Source organism: Phoca vitulina, unplaced genomic scaffold, assembly GCF_004348235.1.
Source record: "Phoca vitulina isolate PV1807 unplaced genomic scaffold, GSC_HSeal_1.0 scaffold17, whole genome shotgun sequence".
Classification (NCBI taxonomy): domain Eukaryota; kingdom Metazoa; phylum Chordata; class Mammalia; order Carnivora; family Phocidae; genus Phoca; species Phoca vitulina.
The window spans coordinates 27,875,879-27,884,130 of record NW_022589720.1 but is presented as its reverse complement, the minus strand read 5'-3'; the positions used below and the strand labels follow the sequence as shown (position 1 = coordinate 27,884,130).

Sequence of the window (8,252 nt, the reverse complement as noted above, 5' to 3'; positions counted from 1 at the left end):
GGTCAAGATTCTTTCGTGTGTTTCAAGATTAACACCGTCCATGAATATTGAATATCTCTCCCTCCTTTCTTTCTTTCTTTTCTTTCTTCTTTCTTTCTTTCTTTTTCTTTTTCTTTCTTTCTTTCTTTCTTTCTTTCTTTCTTTCTTTCTTTCTTTCTTTCTTTCTTTCTTTTCCTTTCTTTCTTTCTCTTTCTTTCTTTCTTCTCTTTCTTCTTTTTCTTTCTTTTTTGCAGGATTTCATTTAAAACATTTTAAAGGTCATGAAGCTCTACATGCAACTCAGTGTAGTCATTTGTTAGGAAGGACAGATATGATGGGCTCCTTAATGAGAGTTTCAACCTAGTGGTGGTTGATGCTATAGATCACTGCACTTTCCTGGTCGTTGAAAAACTTGGAAGGCCATTTGTGACCATCCTTACCAAACACATTTAGAATTATGATTTTGGGCTGCCTGAGCCTGTGTCTTAGGTTCCAGCATTCTACTCTCCCTGACAGATCACATGGATTTCTGGGGCCGAGTGACGAACTCTCTGATGTTCTTCATTTAGACCTTGAGAGAATGGTATATTCATGCTGTTTGATGACTCTATCAGGGAACATTTCCCAGAAGGCCCTAGGCCAGAGCTATTTTATCTTTAACTGAAAGCAGAGCTATGGTTTGTTAATTCTGATTATGCCTTTATTTTGCCCGGCCCCTGCTTCCCAACACTGTTTATATTGCAGGCTTAATGGTCAAACCTGTTGAACCAATACTCAGGTAGGTAAAACCTTTATGCCTCATTTGGACGTGAGGAATCACCCTCATGTGTCTTTAGTGCACAGATAGCAATTGCTCAGACAAAGGTTAAATCTAGGTAGTTTTTTTTTTTAAGAAAAAAAATATTACTTTTTTTTTTAAGAAAAAATATTATTTACTTATTTGAGAGAGAGAGAGAGAAAACAAGCAGGGGGAGGGGTAGTGAGAGAGAGAGAGGGAGGGAGAGGGAATCTCAAGCAGACTGTGCTGAGTGCAGAGCCTGATGCACAGGGTTTTCTATATAGACAATGGTGTCTCATACAACTAACAACATTTTCTTTTCCCTTTCCAATCATTATTTCTTTTACTTATTTTTTTTTGTTTTATTGTTCTGGCTAGAGTTTATACCGTGATGTTGAATAAAAGTGGTGAGAGTAGACCTCTCTGCTTTGTTCCTGTCTTAGGTGGAAAAAGTTCAATATTTTACCATTAAGTATGATTATAGATCAAGAATTTTTTTCAACATATGCCTTTTATCACACTGAAGAAATTACTTTCTATTCCTAGCCATGTTGAGAGTTTTTATAATAAAAGGATATTGAATTTTGTTAAAGATTTATTATGCATCTATTGAGGAGATCATATGATACTTCCTTTTTACTCTTTTATTGTGGTGAATTATAATGATTAATTTTTGACTGTTAAATTAACCTTGCATCCTCGGATAAAAGAATTGGTCATGATGTACTGGTTTCTATATATTGCTGGATTCCATTTAAAAATATTTTAAAGGGTAAGCTGGCCTCATAAAACTCCATTGGAATTGTACTCTCTTCTTGTACTTTATGAGGTTATGTTTCTAGAGGTTTCAATTCTGAATTCAGTTTTTGTAAAAAAATTTTGAAACTTAAATTAAGCTATTTAAAGCTATTGAAAATTTCTAATTTTTCTAGTGCCAGTTTTGATAAATTGTGTTTATCCAAATAATGCTCACTTCACATATCTGACAACCAGATATTTCATTTTTCATAGAAACGAGGAGATATATGGGAACTGGGAGCTCTGAAACAATTGCTGCTCTACTATGGGTATCTTATCAGTTATATATGCTGCTTTGTCAGAGCCTTTCCCAACCCCGCCCCAGGATGTGTAGATAGCTCCAGTGAGCTGTACCCTTCCGCACTGATGCTTCAGGATTATGCAGGTCATGCTTTGCATTAGTCTTCATCAAAGTGTCGTTCTTAGCTCACCTTTGTCAGGTTCACTTGAGATACTTATAAAAAAATGTAGATTCTAGGCCCCACCCTGGACCTACTGAATCAGAATCTCTAGGTTTGAATCCTGGTAATTTGCATTTTCAACAACACCCAAACTGCATTTATACAGACTAAATATTTGAATCTGTAAGATTGACTGTGAGGCAACCACTATTTTTTACTCTTTCCCTCCACAGTTTGTGCTAAATCCCAAAGTGAGCCAGCAAATTAAAATATATTTTCACTATGAGTCCATCTATGAATATTTTAAGAGAAATATATGAAAATCATCATTCTCTCCAAATGTTAGTCCATTTTGATGTTTATAGTAGAAAAAACTTGGACTTCAGAGTCAGACACAATCTGAATTGAATCCTGGTTCTGCCATTCATTTGATATATTCTCTCCAACAAGTGCCTGTGTCTAAGCCTCAGTTTCTGGGGGTGTGAAAGAGGGATAATCTTAGCACTCAGGATTGTTGAGAGGATTGGATATATGTTTTTAAGAGTTCCATTGCAGTGTCTGACACATGCTGGGCATGACTAAGTGGGTCTTTATTATTATTATTGTTACATCTCAGTTAACAAGGACCGAAAAACCAGCCACATGTCCCTTGGCTAGTGTTAACTGGGAGGCAAAGATCCACCTACTTCTTTATTTTTGATGCTCTACATTTCAGTCTGGCTTGTAGTTTTCTATGCATTCTTGAGAGATTTATCATCATCTTTTTCATTAGGTCCTCCCTTATCCTATAGCAGCTACTACCATGGGGAAAAGAATGAGCTGAAGCACATGAGTAGTGGTTGACTCTGGAAGCCCAGAAAAAGGAGAGAGCAGAGATTACAGGCCTTCTCAGAAGTGTACCCGTAGAACATCATAGGGAGAGAGTGGAGGTTGGGAAGGACAAAAATACCCATAAATTTAGCTTGCCTTGTGGCAAAGCCCACATAGGTCACTGGAAAGCTTCAGAAAACTGAGAATTTGAGATCATATTGTATCATTTGGACACAGGTATCTCTCTGACCATCTTCCAGCACTATGTATTTTTGCTGCCTCCATAGCAGGGGTAGATGAGATCCAGCTCCTGACCATTTGGGAATCCTGCTTATCTCCCAGTCTCCTCTGGGGGAAGCCCATAGTGCAGGATGAGGGAAGGTGTTCACATAGTCCTCTGGAGGATACTATCAAAAACTCTCCCTGTCTTTCCTCCTGACCCACAAGAGAGGAAATTGAAATTTAGTTCATCAAGTTATAAAGCCTGCAGGGAAAGGATACACCATTCCTGTGATCCTGGAGAAAAAGGATAAATCAAGGCTTAGAAAAATCTCTTTCTTCCAGGCCATCCAGCACATGTTAGCCCGTGGAAAAGAAAGGTTTCGATTTATCCTAAACAAGGGAAACACAGAGAGTTCAGATGTGTGCTCCGTGAATGGTATGACTCTTTTTTTTCTGTTCTCTCAGGAATTTGAGGACTTTACTGCCAAGTTGCAGATATAGGTTTTGTTCTTGTGACACTGGGCTCCATGGTTTACACCCAACAGGTTGAGGAAGTCCTAAAGGAGATGCATGCTGCCTTTGCCCACCTTCCCCCGGGGCGGGGGAGGGGGGTGATGTGGAAGTGTAAGCCTTCTCATTGGCCCAAAGATGTCAAATTGGCAGCCAATGTGAAAATTGTGGACTGGCTTCCTCAGAATGACCTCATGGGTAAGGACTTCCTCCTTCTACGGGCTGCAGCTGTTCTGCCCTTCTCTCTCTCCAGTTACTTTTTCTTTAGGGTTTATTGCCGCTGTCACCCCTGCCTGGGCACTCCACCATCCTTGAAAAGGAAAGCATCTGTTAGCAAAAGTCAAAGCACCAGAAGAGATTGGCACTTTGGGGTCACTTCATCCATCTGTAACCCAGACCGGTTAGCTGTAGCCGCTAGTGATATTCAAGTGGGGTTACTGTGGCCTCTTGTAATTGGTAGGTGATCAGGATCAAACACCTTCCAAGAAGTGCCTACAAATGTTCTGAGATATAACTATGCAGAGCAGGAAGGAAGTACCCAGTTCCTTCTCACGAGGAGTGTGAGAGACCTGGGTGCCATGGTGTCTTTCTAATGTGAGACAATTCCTCATTGTCCTGTCTGAGATGTCTTACCGCATCTTCAAGGAGGTTTCTCTCTGGCCAGTGCTGCATTCTGGGGACGCTTCATGTGTATAGCTGCAGACTGGATCAGAATCACTCAGTGAATTGGAGATACAAGTTTTTGATTCTGTCCCTGCAAATATATTTCAATAGCCTGTGGTAGAGACCACAAATTGCATTTTCCAAAAGCACTTTAACAGTTTCTAAGTCCTTGAGCTAGATAAGCTCTTCCTCGTTAACATTTTATTTTACTCCAAATAAGAGAGAAGCAGTATGACAGGGACAGGCAGTGTTAAGGTATAAGGCATAATCCCAGCTTTAAAATGATGTAGAGAGACAATGAAGGAATAAATGGATGAATGGTGGTATATGCTGAACTTAGTGCTCTCTCTGCATTCTTAGCTTTAGCTGGACTCTAGTTCAGGTGTTAGACCCATGTTTCTGAGGGTGCTTATAGAGTGTCTTCCAGGTAACTGACTCTTTAAATTGTTCCCAAATACCTCTAGAGTCCCCTGCGTGTTTCCCTGACATTGCTGCTTTTCCAGATTCCCCACATTCTTTCTCCAGCATCACCTTTCTTGTCCAAGCTCACCCCAGCCTCCACCTATTTGTCACTCATGGAGGGTAGAAAAGTGTGATGGAATGTATCAACCATGGTGTGCCCATGGTGGGGATTCTTCTCTTCACAGACCAGCCTGGAGACCTACTCCAAGTAGAAGCCAAAGACCTAGGTGTCTCCATTCTGATAGAGCAGCTCAAAGGGGAGACCCTAGCTCTAAAGATGAAACAAGTCATGGGAGACAAGAGATATGTATGTAGCCCTTAGGGTAGCACTAGGGGAAATGGCTGGAAGTTTTTTTTTTTTTTTTTTTTACCCCATATAAGCTAAAACTCAGCTAACCTAAGATACCAGCTGACCTATTTTTACTGAATACCAAGTTAAAGAAATGAGTCTTATATTTCAATAAGGCAAATTGAAGGCAGATGAAGGAAGAACTTTCTGTGTTTAGAAGTAACTTACAAAAGTTTCTCTTTTTAGAGTTTTTGTTTCTCTTGAGATGTTTAATGTACAATTCTAGCCAGGTACAGGGGTGTCCTTTTACTTCTTCAAACACATCATTCTTTCCTCTAGAGATCTTTGCCCTTGGCTGTTCTGGAACATTCTTTCCATTTAGCTCCAATGTCACCTCTTCAGAGAGGCCTTCTCTGATCAATGCCAGTTATTCCATATAATTTCCTTCACAAAATGTGTAATACTTTGTAATTATTCTGTTTATTAGTTTATTGACTCTTTCCTCCAACTAGAATGTAAGCTTCATGAGAGTAGGGTCATATCTTTCTCATTTATCATGGCCTCTCTCACTGCTTTGTACACAGTAGGCACTGCATAAGTAATTGTTGAACAAGTAAAGAGTAACTAAATACTAGTCCTCTATATCAGGGGTTCTTGGCCCAAGCAACGTAGTTAGGCTCCTAGGCCTCATGAACCCCTAGAAATGTAAAATTGTGAATGGTATGTGTTTGCATATATACATTTCCTAGAGTGTGTTTTTATGATGTTCATCAGATTGTTAATGGGATCTAGTACCCAGAAAGGCCAAGAACTGCTGCTTGTGGAGGAGTCATTCCATACCTGAAGTAATTCTTGGATGATGTTCAGCATGACACCTAATGAAAGGCAGGACCAGCATTCCCTAGGACACTTTTAGCATCTAGCTCCCTTCACGGCAAGCAGTTAATATTTGCAAATAAATAAATTAAATGGTGCAGACTGTATTGAGAATCAAGATATTTGGATTCAGTCATTTGTGTATCAGGGTGACTCTCTGGTCTGAAGACACATCTGGGCAGTTCAGAAGCAATGGGCTTTCTTCCTCTGAGATGCCTTGACTATCACTTTCCTGTGGTCCTCTTTACTACTATGAGCCTGCCTCCCGAGAAAGAGGAAACTCACAACCACCCTGACCGGTTGCAACTTAAATTCATGACCATAGGCCTGACGTGGGCCCCCAACAAGCCTGACAACCTGATTGTATTTTCCTAATCACTCCACAAAACTGCTCTCACGCAGGTCACCAGTAGCATCTATGCTGCCAAAGCCCATGCCCACTTCTCAGTTCTTACCTTACCTATCCTACCAGCATCATTTATGTCAACTGATGATTGCCCCACCTTAAACATTCCTTCACATGGTCCCAGACACCACACTCTTAGTTCTCACCCCTCATTGGCTGCTCCTTTTCAATCTCTATGGCTGATGCCTCTTCAACACTACACCTCCAGATGTGCTCGGGTTCCAGATCAAGGTCTGGTGTTTGGATCTCATCTAATTTCTAATCCGCACTTCACTCTTGGGATGCTTGTCCAGTCTTATGGTTTGAAATCCTCTCTGTAGACTAATGTTAATTCCCAAATGGATAACTACAGCCCAAACCTTTCTGCTAATGGCAGTATATCATTTTACCTTCCTAACTGACATCTCTTCTTTGCTGTCAGGTAAGCATCTCAAACTTAACATGACCAGATATCAACTTTGGACTGCTCCCAACACCCCTAAACCTGCTCATCAAATCTCCATTTCAGTAAATTGTAACTCCTTTTTTACAGTTTATTAGACCAAAAATTTAGGTGTCTTCCATTTAAAATTTATAAGAATTTAAATACAGAAAATAAGGAAGAGTAATAGAGATTTTATTATATCATAATTCACGTTTTATAGAATTGTTTGTTGTTCTAGAATTTATAACCTAAAGGATCTGCTAATTTAAAACTTATTTTTTAATCACCTAATTTCATTTAGGACATGAGAATTTCAAGAAAAGCCCTACTTGGGAATTCTTCAGAAGTTCATTCTATGGTGATTAGAATTAACTTTAGCCTGAGTCAGCTGAATATTTAACATTTGGTTTTTGACATTTCTCCAAACTGTCTCTCTCTCTATATATATATACACACACACAGATGTATATTTATATATATGTATACTGTGTGTGCTTGTGTGTGTGTGTGTGTGTGTGTGTCTGCCGACAGGTACAAATCAGCAGCAGTGGTCACCAGCATCATCAGGTGCTCCCACCCCCTGACACCCACCCAGCAGCTGGTGGACTGGATAGACCAGATCCTCCAGACAGCGGGTGCAGCACACCTCAAGTCCCATGCCTTCCAGCAGCCGTGGCATGAGCAGTACCTTCTTGATGTCTTCTTGTTCCTGCTAGTGGTCACCTTGTGTACCATTTGGCTGTGTAGGAAGCTGCTAGGCATGGTCAGGCTGTGTGGGGCCAGGAAGCTGAAACAGATGTGACATGGATACATCCTAGGGTTGGGTGTGTTGGGAAGTCACTGGTTCTTGGTATGTCTCACACTAGCATAGACCATGCTGGTCTCCCACTACCCTGGCTCCAATTGACATCAACTTCTCTTGTTTATATTAGCACAAACTGTTTTTTTTTTTGTTGTTGTTGTTCAGTTAGCCACTGTATAGTACATCATTAGTTTCTGATGTAGTATTCAATGATTCATTAGTTGCATATATCACCCATGGATGCGTCTTTGTCTATTAACATTTTCTTGCCAGAACTCTTTGGTTTCTTGGCTTACTGAATAGCTGGGACTATGCTGTGTTTCTGCCCATGTGTAATTTGACCTACTTTTCAGATTTAAAACTTTGTCCCTAGCTCATCACTATTCTCTCCTAGGCACTATGCTCCAGTGATTCCAGTCTCCTGATTCAGCCACTTTCTCAGTCTCTTCCTCCCGCTCTTGCCTCCATTCCTGTAGTAGATGCTATCAAATCCTGCTTCATGCTCTGGACTTTCCAGCGTGCTTTTACAAGTGCCAGAGATCAGTATATGCAACTATAAGCATGAGCGATCCTTTCCCCAGAACTGTGGTAGGCTATGCTTCCCATGTATAAGACAGTCTGGAAGTTCCAGTTAATTAACAGCCTTGGGAGCAACCCTCAACCAGTGGTTCTTGAGATTTAGCATGTAAATAGCCCAATCCCCTTTTCTCTCTTGTGGGATAATTCTGAGTCATGTCTTTTGCACTGTTTTGCAGTTTTCCTATGGAATTAAAGTATGGTAACTGGCTTATTGAGTCACCCTTTATTGACTGACTTCCCTTCTCTGTATCAG

The 8,252-nt window shown here is 40.5% G+C and overlaps 1 pseudogene; it reads left to right on the top strand.

The window, feature by feature from the left end:
• The first annotated feature begins 1,148 nt into the window (after nucleotides 1-1,148).
• Nucleotides 1,149-7,420, top strand: LOC116639071 (annotated as a pseudogene).
• The last annotated feature ends 832 nt before the right edge of the window (nucleotides 7,421-8,252 follow it).